Raw genomic sequence first — 11,770 nt, forward strand, 5'->3', positions numbered from 1 at the left:
ACCTATGAACTAGAAGGTCACGGTCCAATCAATGATTCCCTCTCATCATTTATGTTTCTATCTCCCTCTCTCTTCCTCTCTGAAATCAATAAAAATTTGTATTTTTTAAAAACACTTTAAGGCCCTGACTGGTTTGGCTCAGTGGATAGAGTGTCGGCCTAGGGACTGGAGGGTCCCAGGTTTGATTCCAGTCAAGGGCATGTACCTTGGTTGCGGGCACATCCCCAGTAGGGAGTGTGCAGAAGGCAGCTGAATCAATGTTTCTCTCTCATTGATGTTTCTAATTTTCCATCCCTCTTCCTCTGTCTTCCTCTCAAAAAAAGTCAATAAAAATATATTTTAAAAAAATAAACACTTTAAGTTTTACACAAAACAATAAAGTTCCTATTTTTTTTTTTCTTCATCCCAAATGCTAAATCAAGAATTTGGTGCAAGATTGGGGAGATTCAGAATCATATTTATTCTTCCTCTTTATATACACACTCCATTCAAACGGCCAGACTATGAAAATAGGCAGTGGAAGTATGCATTCCAAATTGTGTACTCCTATACCACCACCCATTTTCATCCCACTTCATCCCATTTCATAGCAAAAATGTGATTTCAAGTAGTCATTCTTAGAAGAATTTCATTATTTGAATTGGGAGAATCACTAATCCTTTTTAAAACCCTTCTGAAGTCTTTCCAGACCAGATCGGGAAAAGCCCATGGTGAGTTTATGGAATCAATCAGCAGAAAACAAATTCCACATGAAGTTCTAATCCTATTTTATGCTTTCCTGCAATAATTATTGTAATTTATTTAATGTTATTTGCCTCCAAAGTGTTCTTGTTGAATCATATATTTTGCCATGCTGCAAGTGCCAACTGTGCTCTCTGCCAATGAGGTGTAGACCACATACTGTTGACCAATAATCATTGCCATTCCATACTGAACATGCATCTTGCATCCATTCATTCAAAATATATTTATTGAGTGCTTGCTATAGGCCAAGCACTGCTTTCGATGCTGGGAATACAGCAACAAAGAACACAAAATCCCTAAACTTGTGAAGCATTCACTGGAGGGAAGAGATGCATACAGTATACACATACACAAATTGTCCCAACATCTATTGTTAAGTAACAAGTAGCTCCAAAACTTAGTGGCTTAGAACAATAACCATTTTATTATCTCTCAAGGTTCTAGGAGTTGATTAGGCTAAACCAGTGGTCGGCCAACTCATTAGTCAACAGAGCCAAATAGCAACAGTACAACGATTGAAATTTCTTTTGAGAGCCACATTTTTTAAACTTAAACTTCTTCTAACGCCACTTCTTCAAAATAGACTCGCCCAGGCCGTAGTGTTTTGTGGAAGAGCCACACTCAAGGGGTCAAAGAACTGCATGTGGCTCACGAGCCGCAGTTTGCCGACCACACATGAGGCTGAAGTAAACAGTTCTCACCTAGAGTCTCATGTGGTGGCTGAGGCTGACATCAAGGCTGAAAGTGGATGAATGTTGGTTTGCACAGCAGCTGGGACTGTTGGCCAGAACTGCTGGCTGTGGACCGACCACTCAGTGTGGCCTGGGCTGCCTCCTATCATAATAGCTTAGTCCCAAGATTGCCTGCTCCAAGAAGACCAGGCAGAGGTTGTATGGCTCTTTGTGACCTAACTCAGAGGTCCCATAGCATCCGTCCACCACAATTACAGGCGCACCTCAATTCAGGGTGGGTGGGATGGGGAACATCTCTCAAAGGGAGTAGGAGGAACATCCCACTGTAAGAAAAGTACGTGGAATGGAAAATCTTGTTGTGGCCATCTTGGAAATAAGACCTGCCACACCTTACAGAAAGAGATATATAATACTATAAGCCCAGTGCATGAAATTAGTGCACTGGTAGGGTCCCTAGGCCTGGCTGGCAATCAGGGCCGATCTGTGGGGTTGACCAGCAGGGTGACCAGTGAGTCCCCACTGGAACCCACTTTGGCCAGCCTGGTGCCATTCACTCACCGGCCCTCCCACCCCTGCTGGCCAGTCACCTCCCTCTGCTGGGGGTGGGAGGGGAAGTCAGGACCCCTGCTGGTACCTGCCTTGGCTGACCTGGGGCCTGCAGGCTGGGGGCAGCTCCTGCATTGAGTGTTTGTCCCCTGGTGGTCAGTGCATGTCATGCAACTGGTTGTTCTGCCTTTCAGTCAATTTGCATATTAGGCTTTTCTTATATAGGATGTGATATGGTGTGTGGTGCTATGGATGGGGAAAAGAGCAGGATGGGGGAATTGGGAGTGTGGTGCAGAGGTGGGGGTGGTTGGAGGAGGCTTCATCCTTAAGGTGACATTTGAGCACAGACCTGAAGACAGGGAAGCCAAGTTGCAATAATCCAGGTGAGAGGTGATAGGGGCCTGGACCAGGGTGAGAGCTGGAGAGCTGCCACCTCAGCTACCTGAGTTCTTCAGTGTGTTGTTTACTTCTCTTTGACCTATTTTTCGGTAATTTAGTTTGTGTTCTGGGAGATTTGGCTCATGATTGACAGCAAAATGTGTATGAGTGATAGTGCCGTGCCTGCCCTCAAAGAAATAAAGGAAGCATATCAGGCTGAATGTTAAAATGGGAATTTTGTGGGATCCCGGGTTCGATTCCGGTCAAGGGCATGTACCTTGGTTGCGGCCATGTCCCCAGTGGAGGTTGTGCAGGAGACAGCTGATGGATGTTTCTCTCATTGGTGTTTCTAACTCTCTATCCCTCTCTCTTCCTCTCTGTGAAAAAATCAATAAAATATATATATTAAAAAAAAAAAAAAAAAAAAACCAATATTACTTGTGGCCTGGCTGGTGTGGCTCAACGGTTGAGCATCGACCTAGGAACCAGGAGGTCCCGGTCAGGGCACATGCCCAGATTGTGAGCTCGATCCCCAGTAAGGGGGCGTGCAGGAGGCAGCTGATCCATGATTCTCTCTCATGGTTGATGTTTCTCTCTCTCTTTGAAACCAATAAAAATATTTTTGAAAAAAGGAATATTATTTGCGGCCCTAAGCGGTTTGGCTCAGTGGATAGAGTGTTGGCCTGCAGACTGAAGGGTCCCATGTTTGATTACGGTCAAGGGCATGTAACTTGGTTTCAGGCACATCTCCAGTAGGGGATGTGCAAGAGGCAGCTGATTGAGGTTTCTCTCTCATCAATGTTTCTAGCTCTTTATGCCTCTGCCTTCCTCTCTGTAAAAAAAAATCAATAAAATATATTTTTAAAGAATATTATTTGCTATCTCCTAATGTTTAGAGGAGCTAAGGACTTTGCTGGGGGGCTCAGAAAATTTTCAGGAGCCAAAGAAAGTTCCAGACTGGGTATCTAAAAGAAGAGTTCCTCATTCGTTTCCAGGAAGAGGCAATTAAAGGTTTCTGTCTTCAAAATTTATTTTGTAAGAAATGCAGAGCAACTATTTCATCAGTCATCAAGACTTCTGTGTGAGCTTCTGTGTGATTTCACAGAAGATAATAATTTAGTTAAACTTTGAATTAAATTAATATTATTTAAGAGACACTCATTAGCAAAGCTGTACTTGTTTTATCTAGGTTGTTGCTACAGGGTTGAGCAGGTATAATTACAAAGTAACTGAATTGATTCTATAAAGCTTCATGGAAAAATGAGTTGGATTACTTTACAGACACACTTGTTATGTGGCTTGTTCATTATAATGAATTGCAAAATAAAATTTAATTAAAACTTCCTTTTTTTCCTCTAGGATTCATTCTTTTCTAATTTAGCGGTGTTTGTATTTCATTATAGTCATGGATAATCTCCAGAACAAAACTGTGGACATTAACTTACTGATCCATTCTTTTTGAGGACATGAGAATTAATATAATTATTTTACAGATGAGGAGACTGGGGTATTCTCCTGAATTACGTTTTAAAGATTTCTGGTGTAGATAAGTGGTAAGATCCTTTTGGGTCTTTTATTTTTATTTTTTAATCCTCATCTGAGGATATATTTTTTAGATTGATTTTGAGAGAGAGAGAGAGAGAGAGAGAGAGGGAAACGTTGTTGTAACAGAGAAATAGCTATCTGTTGCCTCCCATACACGCCCCAAATGGGCATGGAACCCACAACCTAGGAACCTAGTTATGTGCCTTGACCAGGAATTGAACTCACAACCTATTGGGTGCACGGATGACACTGGGTCAGGACTGGGTCTCTTCTTATTGTGGGGCCTGTACGGTAAGAGTGAGAAGTAGCAAGGAGGCTATCTCCTATGATAGTCAGGATTCATGTTTAGTGCCTTTACTATCGCCTGAAACATAAAGGCAATAAAATCTGAAAATGTGCAGGTGCCAAGATTCAACAATTTAAAGTCATTTTATAGGAGGAAAATGATTTAACCTTCACTTATCCAGGTAATAATTCACATTTCTGCTATTCAGTCGTTTTGCATTTTAGCCTTTTATTATATAGGATCATTAAAGTACTGATTGATGTTATTATTACTATTATGTATTCTTATTCTTATTATTAAGGTACTAATTGTTATTGCTATTATTATTTTATATCTTCCTTTATCTTTGCCCAAGATGTTCTTCAATATCTGGGATAGTTCAGGAACCTCTAAAACCAGGAAGACAGACAGCTACCTTGCCTAGTTGAATTGATACTACTGGAATTGAGTTTATCTCTGATTCTCAAATCCTGAAAAAGAGAGACCCTCCTGGCCCTACTTCACCTGATTCATTAGCTGTGGCTCATTGAATATTCATGGCTCTCTACATTTCCCAGCCTCCTCTGCAGCTATTTTTGTTAGGTAGGGCCTCAAGATGGAATCCTGGAAAATGGGAAAACACAAGTGCCAGTGAGCGTTACTTCCGCCCTCCCTTCCCATTTAGGGAGATTTTAGAATCACAAGATGGGGTGGATCCCTGAGTCACCCCAGGGAGGAGAACTGAAGTAGTGAGTTGCCCACTATCCAATGGACTTTACCAGAACAACAACAACAACAAACCTTTATTATGCGAAGCCACTGAAACTGCTTAATTTGTTAATTCAACATAGCTTAACTATGCCAATACATTGGTATAAAGATTGGATTAAAAAAATTTCTGCACGCCGAAACCGGTTTGGCTCAGTGGATAGTGCGTCGGCCTGAGGACTGAAAGGTCCCAGGTTCGATTCTGGTCAGGGGCATGTACATTGGTTGCGGGCACATCCCCAGTAGGAGGTGTGCAGGAGGCGGGCTGGTCGATGTTTCTCTCTCATTGATGTTTCTGGCTCTCTGTCCCTCTCCTTTCCTCTCTGTAAAAATTCAATAAAATATTTTTTTTAAAGAAAAAAAATTATTGCACAACCCTTTCATGGTAAAGAGTGGGAGGTGGTATGGCTAACTGGGTAGAGCTTGATATTGCCTACATTGTATTACAAATATAATACATAAAATGCATAGGACAGAACCTGACTTATATTAGTTACTCCTTAAATGGTGGCTTTTATTATTAGCTCTTAAGCTATCCTAAATTATAATGTAAGTATTTTATGGGTCATGATAAAATTTGACTATACTCATGAATGACAAGCTTCCTATTCTCATTCTTTCCCAGATTTCTCACCTGAGCATAGCTCTTCTAAATCATTTGAGTCTTGGAGTCAAACATCTTTTATGAAATTTCTAGCAGTAATAACTTCCAATAAATAAGTAGTTTATTGTATTTAATCAGACAAACACTTAATAAAAGCCCATTATTTCTTCTACATGGTAATTAACAAAATAACAGGTAACATAACATTGCTAAGTGGTAATTTAAGAGATCCAGACAATTAAAGGATATGACATACAAAATGATGCTGTGTGAGACAGATAGCACGTTCTGGAAAGAGAAAGGAAAGCTCTATGCAGGCTCAAGTCTTCAGTGAGAACTTCTAGCGGGGAGTGGAGTTCGGGTCTTGTCTTGAAGCTTGGGTAGGATGTGGGAAAAGGAGGGAGAGGAAGGAAGGCACTCCAGGTGGACGACAGAATGATCAAAGGACTGATCAAAAGAAAATATTAGGTTCTCTCGGGTCCTCATTTCCAAGATGACCAAGAAAAGAAGGCATAACGGTCGTGCCAAAAAAAGCCAAGGCCGTGTGTAGCCTATTTGTTGCACCAACTGCACCCACCCAGTGCATTCCCGAGGACAAGGCCATTAAGAAGTTTGTCAGAGATGGTCGGACCTGCATCACCACCATTTGTCCACCATCCAGAACTGAAATATCATGGCTGACATGTACACATAAGAAACTGTTTGACATTGAAATTGGGACTCAAAAGAACTGTTGGCCCAGAAAGAATCTCACTACAGACGGATTCATTTGCCTCTCAGCATAACCATTATGGCTTGTCTCGTTTTCGGTTCTTATAAGTGTATTTCTGGTATCACATGATCTCACTCATCCAGGGGAAATAATAAACAATATAAACTGATGAACAAAAACAGACCCAGAGACGGAAGCATCGATCAGACTGTCAAACCTCAGAGGGAAGGTAGGAGAGGGTGAGGGTAAGAGGGAGAGATCAACCAAAGGACTTGTATGCATTCATATAAGCCTAACTAGTGGACACAAACAACAGGGGGGTGAGGGCATGCGTGGGGAGGGATTTGGGATGAGAATGGGGGGATAAGGACAAATATGTGATACCTTAATCAATAAAGAAATTTTAAAAAATAAATATAAATTTAAAAAAATAAGTTTGTCTTCGAAACATAGCAGAGGCCGCAGCCCTTAGGGACATCTCCGAAGCGAGTGTCTTCGAGGCCTATGTGCTTCCCAAGCCGTATGTAAAGCTGTGTTACCGTGTGAGCCGTGCCACTCATAGCAAGGTGGTCAGCAACGGTTCTCATGAAGCCCAGAAGGACCCAACACCCCCACCCTGATGTAGACCTACAGGTGCTGCCCCAGGACCTCCACCCAAGCCCACGGAAGGAGCTAAGGGTGAAAAGCTCTAACCGGTGTGGCTCAATGGATAGAGCATCAGCCTGTGGACTGAAAGGTCCCAGGTTTGATTCCGGTCAAGGGCATGCACGTTGATTCAGGAGGCAGCTGATTGATGTTTCTTTCTCATCAATGTTTCTAACTCTCTATTCTTCTCCCTTCCTTGTCGTAAAAAATCAATAAAATATTTAAAAATAAATAAATAAAGAGTGAAGAAAAGTTCTCTGGGGGAAAAATAAATGGAAATTGTACTTTCTAAAACAGAAAATATTAGGTTCGATCATGTAAAATTGTTGGGGGCAGGTGGTAGGTCAAAAAATCTAATATTGGCAATTTTGTGTTCAGCCTAATAAGAGTGGTATTTGTGGATTGATAGCCTGGTAGTTTCAACTGTATTGATGAGGTTTTATTTTTTTTATACTGAGTGGGAGGTACATAGGTTCCTTGTATTACTCCTTATTTCTGTAGTTCTTACATATTTCATAATCATCTCTAAGAAATAATGTTTTTAAAAATATTGTTTTATTGATTTCAGAGAGGAAGGAAGAGGGAAGGAGAGATAGAAACATCAATGATGAGAGAGAATCATTGACCGGCAGCCTCCTGAACTCCCCACACTGGGAATCGAGCCCGAAAATGGGGCACGTGCCCTTGACTGGAATCGAACCCAGGACCCTTCAGGCCCCAGGCCGACACTCCATCCACTGAGCCAAACCAGCTAGGGCTAAGAAATCATTTTTTAAAAAGCAAAAAAAAAAAGGGGGGGGTTAAGTTTCATCAAATAATATAAACAACCCATTCAAGTAACGCTCGTTCTCTGTAGGAAAGTAATGCTTGTTTTTCTCAGCATTTTCAGACGTTCACCCTTTTCCCCAGCAGCCGTGTGACAAGAGAGAGCCAGAGCCCCTAGCGCAGGATTCTTGGGCTCCTCTGGCCTTCGGGGCAATGGCTTCTCCACCCCCTGGCCCTGCTGGTATTTGCAGCTGAAGTTTGTGGTTCCAGACCGTGTGGATGTAACTTGTGAGTTGGCCTCCCTTAGGTTGTCCAGGCCTCCTGGCTCTTCCTCAGACTCCTGTTAGCTTTCTGGCCCTGAAGATCCCATGATGGTGTCTAAAAGGCCTATGTGACCTGGGAAGGTGGTATGGGTGGTCCACTCTGCAGTCCTCACCACTGTGCCACCTTGCCCCTCTAAGGTGACTCCTCCAGCCAGCTCCTCTGCCAGTCATTCACCGTTGTGGCCTCCCTGACAGCGCCCGGGAAAGCCAGACCTCAGGCCCCCTGCCTGACTACAGGGTGCTTGTGCTTTCACGCCAGAGGAGGATACAGAGCATCCGGTGCCTCCTCCCCGGAGCCCAAACGGGAGCAGGTCCCCACTGCTCCTCATCGGATGCCTCTCATCATCTCCAGACCGAAGCCCGAGAAGAGAAATCAGGACCCACATCTAACAGTCCTCCCTTTCCTCCTCTCTCTCCCCCTCGACTTCCCGTTACCTCCAGGACCAGAAAACAAAGGCTTCCTCCACTCCACGTCTCTCTCCCTGGCAGCCGCAGGCTCTGAGGCCTGGCAGCCCCATCAAATAAGAACTTTCTGCGTTAAGTCCTCCACGCTGGACGCTTGAGGGAGTTACAGAAATGCTTTTACATCTGAAAAGGAATTTAGGAAATCTTTCAAGCCACTTAACCTGGCTTAGGAAATGCTTGTCTTGCGGTAAAATCCTATTTTGAATGCCAGAAGCTAAATATCTCTGTATCTTCCTCCCTCCCCCTCCTCCCACCCCTCCCCGCCCCATTCCTTCGGTAACAAATCCTTATCTTCCTCTCAGGCAGGTGGAAGCCAAGGGCCAGCTAAGGATAAAGTCCTATTTAGAGAAGGTAAACACGAAAGCATGCCATTTTACAAAATAGTACCTTTCTCGCTGCATTAAAATGCGCCCCCTCCCCTGTTCCCCCTTCCATAGAGCTGCGACAACGGCCCCTAACCCCCCACGGGTCAAACTCCAAGACTTATTGCCAGGTTGATACTCAACATGCAGAACAGCCCAGCTGCATCGCAGCCCTGACCCACGGTGAACACGCCGAGGAGATCAAACCAGTTCAGTCAGTTCTCGGTGTTTGCGTTTGCTCTCTCCCAGGGCACATGTGTGTCCAGCCTTGTGAGCATTTTACCTCCTCAGTCCACCTTGGCCATGACCCCTCCCGCCTGCTAGGGCGACCTGTGCAGTGTGCCCGGTGCACCTGCACCGCCAGCCAGCAAGGCATGACTTCATGAACAGAAACCTTCTCATTGCTTTCACAACTGCCTTGTAGGCAGGAGGTCTTTGGGGGGAAATGCTCGGGCCTAATACTCGGGGAGCGAGTGAACAACCTGAGGGAGAGCCTGGTAGCCCATGAAGAGTCCCGCCACGCATTCACTAGTACATTATTATTATTATTATTATTATTATGTGTTATTGATTTTTTTACAGAGAGGGAGGGGGAAACATCCATGAAAGAGAAACATCCATCAGCTGCCTCCTGCACACCCACTACTAGGGACGTGACCGCAACTATGGTACATACCCTTGATCAGAATCGAACCCGGGACCTTTCAGTCCACAGGCCAACACTCTATCCACTGAGCCAAACCGGTCAGGGCCACTAGCACATTACTGAACCTCGTCTAAGCTCAGTTTCTTCCGTTATGAGACAGCGTTATGAGGAGACTTCACTGACCTAATTAATGCATGTAGGATGTCTAGCACAGGAAAGGGTTGAGCAAATATTATTCACAGTTGATTAATAATACTGTGAATAATAGCTATACTGTTGTTTTTTGTGGGGCCTGTGGCCCACTATTGACAATGAGGACTAGTTCCCCTGCTATTAGCAGAGACCTCGCCCGCACATACACTTGGGCCTTCTGATCTGGGTGTTGAGCTAAGGAAACTCACAAGAACGAAGTTAATGCGGGCAGTTGGAGCACAGGGGGCATACAGACAGAAAATTCAGTCAAAGGCGGCAGCTCTGGTTAGAATCAAAGAGAGCTTCCCCGGCGGAGAAGGGACAAAGTAAAACCCAAGCATTTCAGGCCTTCGTGGTATCTATACAGGAGGATAAAACATTTAAAATAAGGGAAAAGAGAAATATAAATTTTACAATTGACCCTTGAAAACACAGGTTAGAACTACATGGCTCCACTTATAAGCAGATTTTTGTTTTGTTTTTCCTCAGTTGGCCCTCAGTATTTGAGGGTTTCTCATCTGTGGCTTCAACCAACTACGGATCCAAAACGGTATTTTCTCGGTTGAGAATCTGACTGTGTGTGTTGTTCTCTGCCACTTTAGTAAAGGGACTTGAGCGTATACAGATTTTGGTATCCACGGAGGTCCTGGAACCACTTCCCCAGGATACGAAGGACACCTGGGGAGTCAAAAGGTAGGAGGCATGAGTTTCCCACTGAGACAGGGTCGGTGCTCCTCACCTCTCCCTTGTTCAAGGGCCAACGAAATAAAAACCCAGTAGATCCACGGGGATGCTAGGTCACATGATACTGCAGCAACCCAGGCTTCCCGGACCGCACCGGAGACAGCTCTTTTGGACACATTTGAGATGTGCCTGTGGCCCCAGGGACCCGGGGTAGAACGGGAGCCATTGGGGGGGAAAAGAGGGGTGGGGGTGTTTGAAAGATTTGCCTTCATACTTTACACTATAGCTTTATTAAATTCATAGCTTTAATGAGATAAATTATTCACTAATCATTACTAGCAGATGTTGAGACAGGAAGATGATAAGCAAAAAAGATAATTAAAAGCCTGCCCTGTGTTTAAAATGACATGTACGTAGAGAGGAATACATTAGATGACTTTTCAAACCTTCCCAAACCTAAAATAATTCCACGGTTTAGTGTAGTGGTTTTCAAACATTTTTTTTTTTTTTACAGCAACCTACAGTAAGAAATATATTCTACATCTCAACTCGGTACATGCAAGCACTCATATCCCTCCTGACACCGAGAGAATATTCATGAAAGAACATTCTTTACTATAAAATATTTTTCTATCCTTTTATTCTCCCTTTCCTTCCTTCCTTCCTTCCTTCCTTCCTTCCTTCCTTCCTTCCTTCCTCCCTCCCTCCCTCCCTCCCTCCCTCCCTCCCTTCCTTCCTTCCTTCCTTCCTTCCTTCCTTCCTTCTTTCCATTTTTCCTCCTTCCCTCCCTCCCTCCCTCTCTCTCCCTCCAGCTCCTTGTCAAGCTGATTTTTGCCATTCGCAATTTGAAAAGTGCAGGTCCAGAGGGTTTTTTCCTAATTATTAAATATTTCTGCAGGCCAGTTTACCCATTCTGAAAACGGACAGAATTCAGCAAACCACCCCCCAAAAAGCTATTCCCTGGGTTGACTTTGTCTGCAGGATTGAAGAAGTCATTTCCAGGGGGCCCTGTGCTCCCACCGCTGAGCGCAGGGCCGGGGAGCTGCAGGAGGAGGAGGAGGAGGGAGGGAGGGAGGGACAGATAACGCGAGAGCCTGCAGGACGAACCATTCATTTCGGAAGACAAGAACCATTTTCTTAGGGCAATCGTTTCTATTGCAATTTAAAAAAAAAAAAAAAATCTCCATCTTAAATACTTAGCATCACCATGCACCTTTTACCCTGTAAAAAATCAATAAAATATATATATTTAAAAATCCAAACACTCTAACTGGGGGAGCCCGATGGCTCCTCTGCAGGGGAGAGACCTCCCCGAAAAGCGGGCTCCCCCGGGGGCCCCCTCCGGCCCCGGGTAACTTTTCCCTCCAGTTTGGTGGAAGGTTACGTTAAGCAGAAAATAGTCCCTACAGTCTGGAAACTTTTGGGGGGGCGGGG

This window comes from Pipistrellus hanaki (assembly GCF_964339955.1).
Source record: "Pipistrellus hanaki genome assembly, chromosome: 18".
Taxonomy (NCBI): domain Eukaryota; kingdom Metazoa; phylum Chordata; class Mammalia; order Chiroptera; family Vespertilionidae; genus Pipistrellus; species Pipistrellus hanaki.